The sequence below is a fragment of the Lonchura striata genome, chromosome 7, assembly GCF_050655825.1.
Source record: "Lonchura striata isolate lonStrDom1 chromosome 7, ASM5065582v1, whole genome shotgun sequence".
Lineage (NCBI taxonomy): Eukaryota > Metazoa > Chordata > Aves > Passeriformes > Estrildidae > Lonchura > Lonchura striata.
In genome coordinates, this window is record NC_140709.1 from 40,668,795 (window position 1) to 40,686,464 (window position 17,670).

Here is a 17,670-nt window from a genome sequence, read left to right on the forward strand (position 1 = left end):
AGCGGAGCGGCAGCCGTACGCTCCGAAGCGCTGCTTCAGCCGAAAGACGCCGGCGACCGGCGTTTGGCTTCGGACAGCAGCCGAGAGCCGTAGTGTGCGTCTGCACTAGACTGCAGGATAACGAAAAGCTTTGGCAGTGTGTCTCGCAGGGAGATAGCTTAGGAGCGCAGCGCACTTATGCCTCCCTTGTCCAGAAACACGATTTTACTGCACACTCCTAAAACACTGCTCTTTCCAGGGCAATATATAAGCTGCTTTCTGACGGCCGTGATCTTTCGGGGACTCTTGCTCAGCGCGTTGTTTTAACGTGCCCATGCCGTCGTGGTATTCAGTGCACAGTGAAGGCAATCGAAAAAGTCCAGGTGCTGCTGACTCCCAAACACAAGGCGCTGGCTAGGTTCTTGCTTCTCGACAACTCAACGTAGCCCTTCATTTCTGCAGTTGCCATCGAGGTCTCTGCATGTCGGAGACTCAGAGGACGAGCAGGAGTTTCCCAGGAGGGGCTGCATCAGGACGAATTCAAAATTCAGGAAAATTGTCCTGGAACACTTTCCATAAGGATGCTAGAAGGGAATTGAAGAGGCGGGCGAGCGGCCACCATGGTCCTCTAGCAGTCCTTAGGGTGCGCGCAGAAGCCCGGTGCTCTTCGGCTTCGCTCTTCGCCCTCGTACAAGCTACCGCTCTGTCCGGCTCCCGGAGCAGGAGAAGCGGCTGCTTCGCGCACACAACAGCGGAGCGGCAGCCGTACGCTCCGAAGCGCTGCTTCAGCCGAAAGACGCCGGCGACCGGCGCTTCGCTTCGGACAGCTCCGGAGAGCCGTAGTGTGCGTCTGCACTAGACTGCATGATAGCGAAAAGCTTTGGCAGTGTGTCTCGCAGGGAGATAGCTTAGGAGCGCAGCGCACTTATGCCTCCCTTGTCCAGAAACACGGATTTGCTGTACTCTCCAAAAACACTGCAGTTTCCAGGACATGATGCCAGATGCTCTCTGATGCCCGTACTCTCTTCCTCCTCTTGCCCACCTTGTTTTTTTAGCGTGCACATGTCTCGGCAATCAGTGCACAGTGAAGGCAATCGCAAAAGTGCAGCAGCTGCTGACTCCCAGACACTTAGGCGCTGGCTATGTTCTTGCTTCTCGACAACTCAACGCAGCCCTTCATTTCTGCAGCTGCCATCGATGTTTCTGCATCTCGGAGCCTCAGGGGACGAGCACGAGTTTCCCAGGAGGGGCTGTATCAGGACGAACCCATAAGCAATGAAAGTTGTCCTGGAACAGCTCCATAGAGCATGCCAGCTGTGAATTGATAGGTTAGGGAGGTGCAGCCACCTTCCTCTAGCAGCCCGTAGGCTGTGCACACAAGTCCGGTGCTCTGCGGCTTCGTTCTTCGCCCTCGTACAAGCTACCGCTCTGTCCGGCTCCCGGAGCAGGAGAAGCGGCTGCTTCGCGCACACAACAGCCGTACGCTCCGAAGCGCTGCTTCAGCCGAAAGACGCCGGCGACCGGCGTTTGGCTTCGGACAGCAGCCGAGAGCCGTAGTGTGCGTCTGCACTAGACTGCAGGATAACGAAAAGCTTTGGCAGTGTGTCTCGCAAGGAGATAGCTTAGGAGCGCAGCGCACTTATGCCTCCCTTGTCCAGAAACACGATTTTACTGCACACTCCTAAAACACTGATCTTTCCAGGGCAATATATAAGCTGCTTTCTGACGGCCGTGATCTTTCGGGGACTCTTGCTCAGCTCGTTGTTTTAACGTGCCCATGCCGTCGTGGCATTCAGTGCACAGTGAAGGCAATCGCAAAAGTCCAGCAGCTGCTGACTCCCAAACACAAGGCGCTGGCTATGTTCTTGCGTCTCGACAACTCAACGGAGTGCTTCATTTCTGCAGTTGCCATCGAGGTCTCTGCACTCGGAGCCTCAGAGGACGAGCACGAGTTTTCCAGGAGGGGCTGCATCAGGACGAATTCAAAACTCAGGAGAATTGTCCTGGAACACCTTCCATAAGGATGCTAGAATGGAATTGAAGACGCAGGCGAGTGTCCACCACGGTCCTCTAGCAGTCCTTAGGGTGCGCGCAGAAGCCCGGTGCTCTGCGGCTTCGTTCTTCGCCCTCGTACAAGCTAGCGCTCTGTCCGGCTCCCGGAGCAGGAGAAGCGGCTGCTTCGCGCACACAGCAGCGGAGCGGCAGCCGTACGCTCCGAAGCGCTGCTTCAGCCGAAAGACGCCGGCGACCGGCGTTTGGCTTCGGACAGCAGCCGAGAGCCGTAGTGTGCGTCTGCACTAGACTGCAGGATAACGAAAAGCTTTGGCAGTGTGTCTCGCAGGGAGATAGCTTAGGAGCGCAGCGCACTTATGCCTCCCTTGTCCAGAAACACGATTTTACTGCACACTCCTAAAACACTGCTCTTTCCAGGGCAATATATAAGCTGCTTTCTGACGGCCGTGATCTTTCGGGGACTCTTGCTCAGCGCGTTTTTTTAACGTGCCCATGCCGTCGTGGTATTCAGTGCACAGTGAAGGCAATCGAAAAAGTCCAGGTGCTGCTGACTCCCAAACACAAGGCGCTGGCTAGGTTCTTGCTTCTCGACAACTCAACGTAGCCCTTCATTTCTGCAGTTGCCATCGAGGTCTCTGCATGTCGGAGACTCAGGGAACGAGCAGGAGTTTCCCAGGAGGGGCTGCATCAGGACGAATTCAAAATTCAGGAAAATTGTCCTGGAACACTTTCCATAAGGATGCTAGAAGGGAATTGAAGAGGCGGGCGAGCGGCCACCATGGTCCTCTAGCAGCCCGTAGGCTGTGCACACAAGTCCGGTGCTCTGCGGCTTCGTTCTTCGCCCTCGTACAAGCTACCGCTCTGTCCGGCTCCCGGAGCAGGAGAAGCGGCTGCTTCGCGCACACAACAGCCGTACGCTCCGAAGCGCTGCTTCAGCCGAAAGACGCCGGCGACCGGCGCTTCGCTTCGGACAGCTCCGGAGAGCCGGAGTGTGCGTCTGCACTAGACTGCATCATAGCGAAAAGCTTTGGCAGTGTGTCTTAGCAGGGAGATAGCTTAGGAGCGCAGCGCACTTATGCCTCCCTTGTCCAGAAACACGATTTTACTGCACACACCAAAAACACTGCTCTTTCCAGGGCAATATATAAGATGCTTTCTGACGGCCGTGATCTTTCGGGGACTCTTGCTCAGCTCGTTGTTTTAACGTGCCCATGCCGTCCTGGCATTCAGTGCACAGTGAAAGCAATCGCAAAAGTCCAGGTGCTGCTGACTCCCAAACACAAGGCGCTGGCTATGTTCTTGCGTCTCGACAACTCAACGGAGTGCTTCATTTCTGCAGTTGCCATCGAGGTCTCTGCACTCGGAGCCTCAGAGGACGAGCACGAGTTTTCCAGGAGGGGCTGCATCAGGACGAATTCAAAACTCAGGAGAATTGTCCTGGAACACCTTCCATAAGGATGCTAGAATGGAATTGAAGACGCAGGCGAGTGTCCACCACGGTCCTCTAGCAGTCCTTAGGGTGCGCGCAGAAGCCCGGTGCTCTGCGGCTTCGTTCTTCGCCCTCGTACAAGCTACCGCTCTGTCCGGCTCCCGGAGCAGGAGAAGCGGCTGCTTCGCGCACACAGCAGCGGAGCGGCAGCCGTACGCTCCGAAGCGCTGCTTCAGCCGAAAGACGCCGGCGACCGGCGTTTGGCTTCGGACAGCAGCCGAGAGCCGTAGTGTGCGTCTGCACTAGACTGCAGGATAACGAAAAGCTTTGGCAGTGTGTCTCGCAGGGAGATAGCTTAGGAGCGCAGCGCACTTATGCCTCCCTTGTCCAGAAACACGATTTTACTGCACACTCCTAAAACACTGCTCTTTCCAGGGCAATATATAAGCTGCTTTCTGACGGCCGTGATCTTTCGGGGACTCTTGCTCAGCGCGTTGTTTTAACGTGCCCATGCCGTCGTGGTATTCAGTGCACAGTGAAGGCAATCGAAAAAGTCCAGGTGCTGCTGACTCCCAAACACAAGGCGCTGGCTAGGTTCTTGCTTCTCGACAACTCAACGTAGCCCTTCATTTCTGCAGTTGCCATCGAGGTCTCTGCATGTCGGAGACTCAGAGGACGAGCACGAGTTTCCCAGGAGGGGCTGCATCAGGACGAATTCAAAATTCAGGAAAATTGTCCTGGAACACTTTCCATAAGGATGCTAGAAGGGAATTGAAGAGGCGGGCGAGCGGCCACCATGGTCCTCTAGCAGTCCTTAGGGTGCGCGCAGAAGCCCGGTGCTCTTCGGCTTCGCTCTTCGCCCTCGTACAAGCTACCGCTCTGTCCGGCTCCCGGAGCAGGAGAAGCGGCTGCTTCGCGCACACAACAGCGGAGCGGCAGCCGTACGCTCCGAAGCGCAGCTTCAGCCGAAAGACGCCGGCGACCGGCGCTTGGCTTCGGACAGCTCCGGAGAGCCGGAGTGTGCGTCTGCACTAGACTGCATGATAGCGAAAAGCTTTGGCAGTGTGTCTCGCAGGGAGATAGCTTAGGAGCGCAGCGCACTTATGCCTCCCTTGTCCAGAAACACGGATTTGCTGTACTCTCCAAAAACACTGCAGTTTCCAGGACAAGATGCCAGATGCTCTCTGATGCCCGTACTCTCTTCCTCCTCTTGCCCACCTTGTTTTTCTAGCGTGCACATGTCTCGGCAATCAGTGCACAGTGAAGGCAAACGCAAAAGTGCAGCAGCTGCTGACTCCCAGACACTTAGGCGCTGGCTATATTCTTGCTTCTCGACAACTCAACGCAGCCCTTCATTTCTGCAGCTGCCATCGATGTTTCTGCATCTCGGAGCCTCAGGGGACGAGCACGAGTTTCCCAGGAGGGGCTGTATCAGGACGAACCCATAAGCAATGAAAGTTGTCCTGAAACAGCTCCATAGAGCATGCCAGCTGTGAATTGATAGGTTAGGGAGGTGCAGCCACCTTCCTCTAGCAGCCCGTAGGCTGTGCACACAAGTCCGGTGCTCTGCGGCTTCGTTCTTCGCCCTCGTACAAGCTACCGCTCTGTCCGGCTCCCGGAGCAGGAGAAGCGGCTGCTTCGCGCACACAACAGCCGTACGCTCCGAAGCGCTGCTTCAGCCGAAAGACGCCGGCGACCGGCGCTTCGCTTCGGACAGCTCCGGAGAGCCGTAGTGTGCGTCTGCACTAGACTGCATCATAGCGAAAAGCTTTGGCAGTGTGTCTTAGCAGGGAGATAGCTTAGGAGCGCAGCGCACTTATGCCTCCCTTGTCCAGAAACACGATTTTACTGCACACTCCAAAAACACTGCTCTTTCCAGGGCAATATATAAGCTGCTTTCTGACGGCCGTGATCTTTCGGGGACTCTTGCTCAGCTCGTTGTTTTAACGTGCCCATGCCGTCGTGGCATTCAGTGCACAGTGAAGGCAATCGCAAAAGTCCAGCAGCTGCTGACTCCCAAACACAAGGCGCTGGCTATGTTCCTGCGTCTCGACAACTCAACGGAGTGCTTCATTTCTGCAGTTGCCATCGAGGTCTCTGCACTCGGAGCCTCAGAGGACGAGCACGAGTTTTCCAGGAGGGGCTGCATCAGGACGAATTCAAAACTCAGGAGAATTGTCCTGGAACACCTTCCATAAGGATGCTAGAATGGAATTGAAGACGCAGGCGAGTGTCCACCACGGTCCTCTAGCAGTCCTTAGGGTGCGCGCAGAAGCCCGGTGCTCTGCGGCTTCGTTCTTCGCCCTCGTACAAGCTAGCGCTCTGTCCGGCTCCCGGAGCAGGAGAAGCGGCTGCTTCGCGCACACAGCAGCGGAGCGGCAGCCGTACGCTCCGAAGCGCTGCTTCAGCCGAAAGACGCCGGCGACCGGCGTTTGGCTTCGGACAGCAGCCGAGAGCCGTAGTGTGCGTCTGCACTAGACTGCAGGATAACGAAAAGCTTTGGCAGTGTGTCTCGCAGGGAGATAGCTTAGGAGCGCAGCGCACTTATGCCTCCCTTGTCCAGAAACACGATTTTACTGCACACTCCTAAAACACTGCTCTTTCCAGGGCAATATATAAGCTGCTTTCTGACGGCCGTGATCTTTCGGGGACTCTTGCTCAGCGCGTTGTTTTAACGTGCCCATGCCGTCGTGGTATTCAGTGCACAGTGAAGGCAATCGAAAAAGTCCAGGTGCTGCTGACTCCCAAACACAAGGCGCTGGCTAGGTTCTTGCTTCTCGACAACTCAACGTAGCCCTTCATTTCTGCAGTTGCCATCGAGGTCTCTGCATGTCGGAGACTCAGAGGACGAGCACGAGTTTCCCAGGAGGGGCTGCATCAGGACGAATTCAAAATTCAGGAAAATTGTCCTGGAACACTTTCCATAAGGATGCTAGAAGGGAATTGAAGAGGCGGGCGAGCGGCCACCATGGTCCTCTAGCAGCCCGTAGGCTGTGCACACAAGTCCGGTGCTCTGCGGCTTCGTTCTTCGCCCTCCTACAAGCTACCGCTCTGTCCGGCTCCCGGAGCAGGAGAAGCGGCTGCTTCGCGCACACAACAGCCGTACGCTCCGAAGCGCTGCTTCAGCCGAAAGACGCCGGCGACCGGCGCTTCGCTTCGGACAGCTCCGGAGAGCCGTAGTGTGCGTCTGCACTAGACTGCATCATAGCGAAAAGCTTTGGCAGTGTGTCTTAGCAGGGAGATAGCTTAGGAGCGCAGCGCACTTATGCCTCCCTTGTCCAGAAACACGATTTTACTGCACACTCCAAAAACACTGCTCTTTCCAGGGCAATATATAAGATGCTTTCTGACGGCCGTGATCTTTCGGGGACTCTTGCTCAGCTCGTTGTTTTAACGTGCCCATGCCGTCGTGGCATTCAGTGCACAGTGAAAGCAATCGCAAAAGTCCAGCAGCTGCTGACTCCCAAACACAAGGCGCTGGCTATGTTCTTGCTTCTCGACAACTCAACGGAGTGCTTCATTTCTGCTGTTGCCATCGAGGTCTCTGCACTCGGAGCCTCAGAGGACGAGCACGAGTTTCCCAGGAGGGGCTGCATCAGGACGAATTCAAAACTCAGGAGAATTGTCCTGGAACACCTTCCATAAGGATGCTAGAATGGAATTGAAGACGCAGGCGAGTGTCCACCACGGTCCTCTAGCAGTCCTTAGGGTGCGCGCAGAAGCCCGGTGCTCTGCGGCTTCGTTCTTCGCCCTCGTACAAGCTAGCGCTCTGTCCGGCTCCCGGAGCAGGAGAAGCGGCTGCTTCGCGCACACAGCAGCGGAGCGGCAGCCGTACGCTCCGAAGCGCTGCTTCAGCCGAAAGACGCCGGCGACCGGCGTTTGGCTTCGGACAGCAGCCGAGAGCCGTAGTGTGCGTCTGCACTAGACTGCATCATAGCGAAAAGCTTTGGCAGTGTGTCTCGCAGGGAGATAGCTTAGGAGCGCAGCGCACTTATGCCTCCCTTGTCCAGAAACACGATTTTACTGCACACTCCTAAAACACTGCTCTTTCCAGGGCAATATATAAGCTGCTTTCTGACGGCCGTGATCTTTCGGGACTCTTGCTCAGCGCGTTGTTTTAACGTGCCCATGCCGTCGTGGTATTCAGTGCACAGTGAAGGCAATCGAAAAAGTCCAGGTGCTGCTGACTCCCAAACACAAGGCGCTGGCTAGGTTCTTGCTTCTCGACAACTCAACGTAGCCCTTCATTTCTGCAGTTGCCATCGAGGTCTCTGCATGTCGGAGACTCAGAGGACGAGCACGAGTTTCCCAGGAGGGGCTGCATCAGGACGAATTCAAAATTCAGGAAAATTGTCCTGGAACACTTTCCATAAGGATGCTAGAAGGGAATTGAAGAGGCGGGCGAGCGGCCACCATGGTCCTCTAGCAGTCCTTAGGGTGCGCGCAGAAGCCCGGTGCTCTTCGACTTCGTTCTTCGCCCTCGTACAAGCTACCGCTCTGTCCGGCTCCCGGAGCAGGAGAAGCGGCTGCTTCGCGCACACAAGAGCGGAGCGGCAGCCGTACGCTCCGAAGCGCAGCTTCAGCCGAAAGACGCCGGCCACCGGCGCTTGGCTTCGGACAGCTCCGGAGAGCCGGAGTGTGCGTCTGCACTAGACTGCATGATAGCGAAAAGCTTTGGCAGTGTGTCTCGCAGGGAGATAGCTTAGGAGCGCAGCGCACTTATGCCTCCCTTGTCCAGAAACACGATTTTACTGCACACTCCAAAAACACTGCTCTTTCCAGGGCAATATATAAGATGCTTTCTGACGGCCGTGATCTTTCGGGGACTCTTGCTCAGCTCGTTGTTTTAACGTGCCCATGCCGTCGTGGCATTCAGTGCACAGTGAAGGCAATCGCAAAAGTCCAGCAGCTGCTGACTCCCAAACACAAGGCGCTGGCTATGTTCTTGCTTCTCGACAACTCAACGGAGTGCTTCATTTCTGCTGTTGCCATCGAGGTCTCTGCACTCGGAGCCTCAGAGGACGAGCACGAGTTTCCCAGGAGGGGCTGCATCAGGACGAATTCAAAACTCAGGAGAATTGTCCTGGAACACCTTCCATAAGGATGCTAGAATGGAATTGAAGACGCAGGCGAGTGTCCACCACGGTCCTCTAGCAGTCCTTAGGGTGCGCGCAGAAGCCCGGTGCTCTTCGACTTCGTTCTTCGCCCTCGTACAAGCTACCGCTCTGTCCGGCTCCCGGAGCAGGAGAAGCGGCTGCTTCGCGCACACAGCAGCGGAGCGGCAGCCGTACGCTCCGAAGCGCTGCTTCAGCCGAAAGACGCCGGCGACCGGCGTTTGGCTTCGGACAGCAGCCGAGAGCCGTAGTGTGCGTCTGCACTAGACTGCAGGATAACGAAAAGCTTTGGCAGTGTGTCTCGCAGGGAGATAGCTTAGGAGCGCAGCGCACTTATGCCTCCCTTGTCCAGAAACACGGATTTGCTGTACTCTCCAAAAACACTGCAGTTTCCAGGACAAGATGCCAGATGCTCTCTGATGCCCGTACTCTCTTCCTCCTCTTGCTCACCTTGTTTTTTTAGCGTGCACATGTCTCGGCAATCAGTGCACAGTGAAGGCAATCGCAAAAGTGCAGCAGCTGCTGACTCCCAGACACTTAGGCGCTGGCTATGTTCTTGCTTCTCGACAACTCAACGCAGCCCTTCATTTCTGCAGCTGCCATCGATGTTTCTGCATCTCGGAGCCTCAGGGGACGAGCACGAGTTTCCCAGGAGGGGCTGTATCAGGACGAACCCATAAGCAATGAAAGTTGTCCTGGAACAGCTCCAAAGAGCATGCCAGCTGTGAATTGATAGGTTAGGGAGGTGCAGCCACCTTCCTCTAGCAGCCCGTAGGCTGTGCACACAAGTCCGGTGCTCTGCGGCTTCGTTCTTCGCCCTCGTACAAGCTACCGCTCTGTCCGACTCCCGGAGCAGGAGAAGCGGCTGCTTCGCGCACACAACAGCCGTACGCTCCGAAGCGCTGCTTCAGCCGAAAGACGCCGGCCACCGGCGCTTGGCTTCGGACAGCTCCGGAGAGCCGTAGTGTGCGTCTGCACTAGACTGCATCATAGCGAAAAGCTTTGGCAGTGTGTCTCGCAGGGAGATAGCTTAGGAGCGCAGCGCACTTATGCCTCCCTTGTCCAGAAACACGATTTTACTGCACACTCCTAAAACACTGCTCTTTCCAGGGCAATATATAAGCTGCTTTCTGACGGCCGTGATCTTTCGGGGACTCTTGCTCAGCTCGTTGTTTTAACGTGCCCATGCCGTCCTGGCATTCAGTGCACAGTGAAGGCAATCGCAAAAGTCCAGCAGCTGCTGACTCCCAAACACAAGGCGCTGGCTATGTTCCTGCTTCTCGACAACTCAACGGAGTGCTTCATTTCTGCAGTTGCCATCGAGGTCTCTGCACTCGGAGCCTCAGAGGACGAGCACGAGTTTCCCAGGAGGGGCTGCATCAGGAGGAATTCAAAACTCAGGAAAATTGTCCTGGAACACCTTCCATAAGGATGCTAGAATGGAATTGAAGACGCAGGCGAGTGTCCACCACGGTCCTCTAGCAGTCCTTAGGGTGCGCGCAGAAGGCCGGTGCTCTGCGGCTTCGTTCTTCGCCCTCGTACAAGCTACCGCTCTGTCCGGCTCCCGGAGCAGGAGAAGCGGCTGCTTCGCGCACACAAGAGCGGAGCGGCAGCCGTACGCTCCGAAGCGCAGCTTCAGCCGAAAGACGCCGGCCACCGGCGCTTGGCTTCGGACAGCTCCGGAGAGCCGGAGTGTGCGTCTGCACTAGACTGCATGATAGCGAAAAGCTTTGGCAGTGTGTCTCGCAGGGAGATAGCTTAGGAGCGCAGCGCACTTATGCCTCCCTTGTCCAGAAACACGGATTTGCTGTACTCTCCAAAAACACTGCAGTTTCCAGGACATGATGCCAGATGCTCTCTGATGCCCGTACTCTCTTCCTCCTCTTGCCCACCTTGTTTTTTTAGCGTGCACATGTCTCGGCAATCAGTGCACAGTGAAGGCAAACGCAAAAGTGCAGCAGCTGCTGACTCCCAGACACTTAGGCGCTGGCTATGTTCTTGCTTCTCCACAACTCAACGCAGCCCTTCATTTCTGCAGCTGCCATCGATGTTTCTGCATCTCGGAGCCTCAGGGAACGAGCACGAGTTTCCCAGGAGGGGCTGTATCAGGACGAACCCATAAGCAATGAAAGTTGTCCTGGAACAGCTCCATAGAGCATGCCAGCTGTGAATTGATAGGTTAGGGAGGTGCAGCCACCTTCCTCTAGCAGCCCGTAGGCTGTGCACACAAGTCCGGTGCTCTGCGGCTTCGTTCTTCGCCCTCGTACAAGCTACCGCTCTGTCCGGCTCCCGGAGCAGGAGAAGCGGCTGCTTCGCGCACACAACAGCCGTACGCTCCGAAGCGCTGCTTCAGCCGAAAGACGCCGGCGACCGGCGCTTGGCTTCGGACAGCTCCGGAGAGCCGGAGTATGCGTCTGCACTAGACTGCATCATAGCGAAAAGCTTTGGCAGTGTGTCTCGCAGGGAGATAGCTTAGGAGCGCAGCGCACTTATGCCTCCCTTGTCCAGAAACACGATTTTACTGCACACTCCAAAAACACTGCTCTTTCCAGGGCAATATATAAGCTGCTTTCTGACGGCCGTGATCTTTCGGGGACTCTTGCTCAGCTCGTTGTTTTAACGTGCCCATGCCGTCGTGGCATTCAGTGCACAGTGAAGGCAATCGAAAAAGTCCAGGTGCTGCTGACTCCCAAACACAAGGCGCTGGCTAGGTTCTTGCTTCTCGACAACTCAACGTAGCCCTTCATTTCTGCAGTTGCCATCGAGGTCTCTGCATGTCGGAGACTCAGAGGACGAGCACGAGTTTCCCAGGAGGGGCTGCATCAGGACGAATTCAAAACTCAGGAGAATTGTCCTGGAACACCTTCCATAAGGATGCTAGAAGGGAATTGAAGAGGCGGGCGAGCGGCCACCATGGTCCTCTAGCAGTCCTTAGGGTGCGCGCAGAAGCCCGGTGCTCTGCGGCTTCGTTCTTCGCCCTCGTACAAGCTACCGCTCTGTCCGGCTCCCGGAGCAGGAGAAGCGGCTGCTTCGCGCACACAACAGCGGAGCGGCAGCCGTACGCTCCGAAGCGCAGCTTCAGCCGAAAGACGCCGGCCACCGGCGCTTGGCTTCGGACAGCAGCCGAGAGCCGTAGTGTGCGTCTGCACTAGACTGCATCATAGCGAAAAGCTGTGGCAGTGTGTCTCGCAGGGAGATAGCTTAGGAGCGCAGCGCACTTATGCCTCCCTTGTCCAGAAACACGATTTTACTGCACACTCCAAAAACACTGCTCTTTCCAGGGCAATATATAAGCTGCTTTCTGACGGCCGTGATCTTTCGGGGACTCTTGCTTAGCTCGTTGTTTTAACGTGCCCATGCCGTCCTGGCATTCAGTGCACAGTGATAGCAATCGCAAAAGTCCAGGTGCTGCTGACTCCCAAACACAAGGCGCTGGCTATGTTCTTGCGTCTCGACAACTCAACGCAGCCCTTCATTTCTGCAGTTGCCATCGAGGTCTCTGCATGTCGGAGTTTCAGAGGACGAGCAGGAGTTTCCCAGGAGGGGCTGCATCAGGACGAATTCAAAACTCAGGAGAATTGTCCTGGAACACCTTCCATAAGGATGCTAGAAGGGAATTGAAGAGGCGGGCGAGCGGCCACCATGGTCCTCTAGCAGTCCTTAGGGTGCGCGCAGAAGCCCGGTGCTCTTCGACTTCGTTCTTCGCCCTCGTACAAGCTACCGCTCTGTCCGGCTCCCGGAGCAGGAGAAGCGGCTGCTTCGCGCACACAACAGCGGAGCGGCAGCCGTACGCTCCGAAGCGCAGCTTCAGCCGAAAGACGCCGGCCACCGGCGCTTGGCTTCGGACAGCAGCCGAGAGCCGTAGTGTGCGTCTGCACTAGACTGCATCATAGCGAAAAGCTTTGGCAGTGTGTCTCGCAGGGAGATAGCTTAGGAGCGCAGCGCACTTATGCCTCCCTTGTCCAGAAACACGGATTTGCTGCACTCTCCAAAAACACTGCTCTTTCCAGGGCAAGATGCCAGATGCTCTCTGATGCCCGTGCTCTCTTCCTCCTCTTGCCCACCTTGTTTTTTTAGCGTGCACATGTCTCGGCAATCAGTGCACAGTGAAGGCAAACGCAAAAGTGCAGCAGCTGCTGACTCCCAGACACTAGGCGCTGGCTATGTTCTTGCTTCTCGACAACTCAACGCAGCCCTTCATTTCTGCAGCTGCCATCGATGTTTCTGCATCTCGGAGCCTCAGGGGACGAGCACGAGTTTCCCAGGAGGGGCTGTATCAGGACGAACCCATAAGCAATGAAAGTTGTCCTGGAACAGCTCCATAGAGCATGCCAGCTGTGAATTGATGGGTTAGGGAGGTGCAGCCACCTTCCTCTAGCAGCCCGTAGGCTGTGCACACAAGTCCGGTGTTCTGCGGCTTCGTTCTTCGCCCTCGTACAAGCTACCGCTCTGTCCGGCTCCCGGAGCAGGAGAAGCGGCCGCTTTGCGCACACTACACCGGAGCTAGCAAACAGAATTAAGGCCTTAGATGTGGGAATCCAGGTCCCAAATTCCCGTTCTCCATTATCCCATATCCTTTGGCACTGGTGTTGATTTTGTTTGAGTGCCACAGTGTGCTGGTGCCCTTCTGTCATGAGAAAATACTTCTGGTTTCAAATGCTGTAACACGTTTTCTCAAGCTACTCTTTCTCTCTCATTCTTTTGTATTTGTTGTTTAGATCTTCTTTGTAGGCTCTCAGCAGCACTGGTACTCTTTCCAAAAACAAGGGTGAGGTCCTGGGCTGCCTAACGCAGCTAGAAATTTTGCTTGGATGTCAAAGAACATATGAAAGAAGATCTGCCCTTATAGGAAAAATCCTGATAGGGAGCAATCCTGATCAATGGCAATTTTGTTTGTTCCTGTTATGATTGTAGGGTAAGATTCTTTCTGGGTCTCCGGTTGGACTAGGATAGTGCAATGGAAAAAGCAAAGAAGAATTATGGTGACATTTTTTTTTTCTTAAAAGACCTTGCTCTGTTAATGTGTAGGAGTGCAAAATGTGTAGGAGGTATTGGTAAACCCGAGGCAGTTTGTGCATGCATTAACAAGAAAATAAATTCAGGTCTGAGATCTGCACAGTGTTGTGGAGAGATTGTGGGACTGCCAGAGACACGTGTATGGTTTTACAACTCTTGTGATGCAATGGTATGTCTCTGGGAGTTATCCCAGCATAAGTTTTGGTAAGCGTAGTTGTTGGAGATGCTAAGTTTGCTATCTGTGAAACTAACCTGGGTAACAAAGACACGTGTTTTCTTGGATTCTTTGTTAGCCACTACTGAGCTCTTGTGTATAAAAGCTCTAAGTGTCAGAATCTGAGGTATTGATGATTCCGAGATTGTAGAATGTCTCTGTCTTTCTGCGCCGTTGCAAAAGAAGAAGTCATCATTCATCTGTGCTCTTTCCAAGGTTGTTTATTCTTGCTTATCTCTAACATGTTCTGCTGCCCTGCCGCAGGTCTGTCCTGCAGGGCAGCTTGTGAAGCTCTGCCCTCAGTGGGATGTTACAAACATTATATACCAGAAACTACCTGCGCTATATTTACAATAACGTGCCAATATCTGTCACCTACATTGAACAGTGTGTCCCCAGCCTAAACCAATAGAAAAATGCCAACACTACAGTGAAACATGGAGGGCATGAAGAAGAAAAAAAAGGACAAGACACACCCAATTTCCTCTATTTTGTCCCCTTTGAACCCCTAATCTAGAATCCTAAAATTTTACTTTTGCACCCATGTCACACTTAATTATTACTTATATCAAACACTCAGAGCTTGTAATTCATCCTGTAGGATTGAAAACTCTTTTCCATGGACAGAGATCACAGACAGTGTCTCTGGGGGCTCTGTACAGAGGGATTCCTGACCCCTTGTCAGGGTCCCAGACCTTCCGGCACTACCAGAGGGAAGACCTGGATTCCCACATCTAAGGCCCTAATTCTGTTTGCTAGCATTCCCATGGGGTATTGTACCAAAATGGATGCCAGAAACAAAATGTCTACCACAACCGGAATTTTTGTAAAACCTTTTGTAGAAGTACTTTTGAAAAATCTTGAAGTTTATTTGTTTGTTTTCTTGTTTTAATTTGGCAGCTTTTTAGTTCTGGGCTTTATGCTCCAGGTCAGGTTTGCAGGTCTTATTTCCAAAATCCAAATGCCTTATAGAGATTATTTTGCAAGATATAAGCCTTCTAAGATAATCATTATATTAAAGGTAATAAAACACAAGTACTTTTATTTCCCTTTGACTTATGACAATATATAAAGCAGCACATTCTTCTTTATGTAGCTATACTTGAGTGTTGCAGATGTGCAGGGAATGGTAATGATATCTTGTTTGACTGACTAAATGAAGATGTCACTTCCTTTGGACATGCAATAAATGAAAACAGTTTTGGCCCAAGATGAAAATGAGTAGAGCACAGACTGATCTGTTGCTAATAAAAACCAACAGTGAGAATTACTCAGCACTGCAAATTCATAAATATTGGTTATAAAATCTTGGGCACATTTGACATCATAGCACATTCATTGGAATTCACTGATAAATAAAGCAATTATATATTATTAAGTAAGCCTACAACGTCAGTCTACCTTCCATCATATTTTAGGTTTTTCATAATGACATTCTGGCAAGCAAACTTGATTTTTGTCTCCATAATAAATGCACTTTGGTATGATTAAAGGCATACCACAGCAGTCAAGCTTCCCCTGTTTATCTGGCTAGCTCCATAACAGGAGAGGAGAGAGAGCTCCCAGATCCCAAGTCTCTCTGGTGGACGCTCACAGCACAAGTCTTAATTATCACGGCTTATGCTCACTTTGATGGCCGTTTTGCTTATATCCAGTGTTAAGTCTATATGACTTGTTTTATTACCCTTTTCAGCAGAGTTTGCCAGTCATAACAAAATAAATGTCTTTCCTGCAAGGAGTGCTATGTTTGGTCTCATCAGGAATATCTGCTGTGGCAGCAGTATGAGGGAGAAATTGCAGAAAAGGGCTGTGTACTGGTGTCGTAGGGTGACGTTATGGTGTTTGTATCCCCAATTGTGTGTTCTGTTTATGTTTGATATTATGTTCTGTACTTTCAGAACTGACTCTGAAAGTGAAGGTTTGTTTTGCCTTGTTATCAGCCGGTTCACCTCCCTGCATGGTCTGCTGTCTAGAAGAGGCTAGTGCTGGCTGGCTTGCTTTTGCTTACTTGCTGGCTTTCACTTGCTTTGCTTTGCTTGCTTCTGCTTTTGCCTTCGCTTTCTAGTTAGTTTAGCTAAGCAATCCAATTCTTTCCCTGGACTGTTTTTTTTTTTCCTTTCCTTTTCCTGAATGCCACCCAACCTGCTCCGGACTGGGACCTGGGAAACACCAAGTAATACCCAAAGCCTGCGCTTTGTGATCTGCAGCAGCCATCCCCAGTGCCGGAGAGCAATCCCCAGCGTCCAGACCTGGGCAACCACGCCCAGGAAAGACTCTCTGGATTGGTTCATCTCTTCAGAGTGGTGAAAGAGTTTTTTTTGTCATGTGGTGTTATTTTTTTTAGTGCTGGGGAGTGCTTTGTTTGTTAAATAAACAGGCTCTTTTCCACTTCTCTCTGTGAAATTTTTTTCCTGAACCAGGTGGGTGGGGAGGGGCCGTGAGGATTTGTTTTCTCCAAGAGGCTTTTCCCCAAATTTGCCCTAAACTAGGACATCTGGAGAGGCCCTGCTACAGCAGGCTAGTTCTGACATTAACCACGCAGAACTAGGTGTTCAAAAGTAACCAAGCAATGCACTGAGAGAGAAGGATGTAGAGACACTTCATAAATCTGTAGTTCGTAGAACAGTTCACCACACATTCTAGGCTGACGTTCAGGCCAGCTTATTGCATTCAAACCTTTTCCTTTCTTTTCATCCATGCCTTTCGTAAGGTTGCATTCAGCAACCACCATTACAAACAAATGGTTAAGGTAATAAAATATCTTGGAGTAAGCTAATCTTGTAAAGGAACTGCTTAGTCGGAGAGTGTTGAGAGAACAGAAAATTGGTGGGATGATGGGTTGGAGGAAGACACAGAATGCCTTTTGAGTATATTGCTTCCTATTCAAATTCTCAGCTGGATGCCCTATCAGGAATGTACTTTTTCATTTGGCCAAGAGAGTCAGTCCTTTTTAATTCTGCAAGTGGTTGTTGGAATGTGAACCTGAAATTGAAAGAAGTAAAATGGAAGAAGCCAAGTACTTTGTGTAAGATTCAGAAAATGGTGTTAGAGGCACGTACAGCATTATACATTTATGATACTTTTCAGTATTCTTATAATACAATAGAGAAAAATAAAAGGCCCATACGGTTACCAACTCTATATCTGTTATGGGGATCTGATGGAAGAAGTGCATTTATCCATCAGCAACCTGATTCTGCTTCCATTGAAGTCATATGGAGTTTTGCCAAAGGTTTTAGTGGGTGAAAGAATAGGATCTGGGAGGCTATAGATGACGAAAAGCCAGAGCTTGTCAAGCTTTTTCAGCATGTTATTGGATAGGTGCCACTGCCTAGAGGGCAGTGGGTGGCCCAGAGAAAAGTTTCAGAAAAAAGAGATAGAACATGAATTCAAACAATTTTTTTGAGAAAAGTCTTGTACAAAAGAAAAGTCTTTTAAGAAATATCATATCTTTCTGTTGACTAGTGACAGTGGAAAGGTCCACTGTGTCAGAAAAAAAGCCAGAAATAAGTATATATATATATATATATATATGTATATATATATATGTTTGAGTTTTAAAGTGTGTTGTTTCACAAAATGGTGGTGTTAGAAAAATGCACCAGACAAAACAAAATGGATTTGGGTGGCCAATCGATGTTCATGGTTGTCAGCCCAAAAGAGCCAGACCTGAAATGAGGGTGTAGGAAGTACACCTTGTGCTATGGAGATTTTGTTTGTACACTGTTACAGTTTTTGGAAAGCAGTTCTGTAGTTGTCCTTCTGGGGAAAGGGCACAGCCATGGAAAGGGGATACATAAGGACAGTTAATACATAACCATGACACTAGTTTATGTATGAACTGTCCTTATGTATGTGTATGAGTATGCCATGGTGGGCATGGTTAGAGGTGTGTAGGACATGCA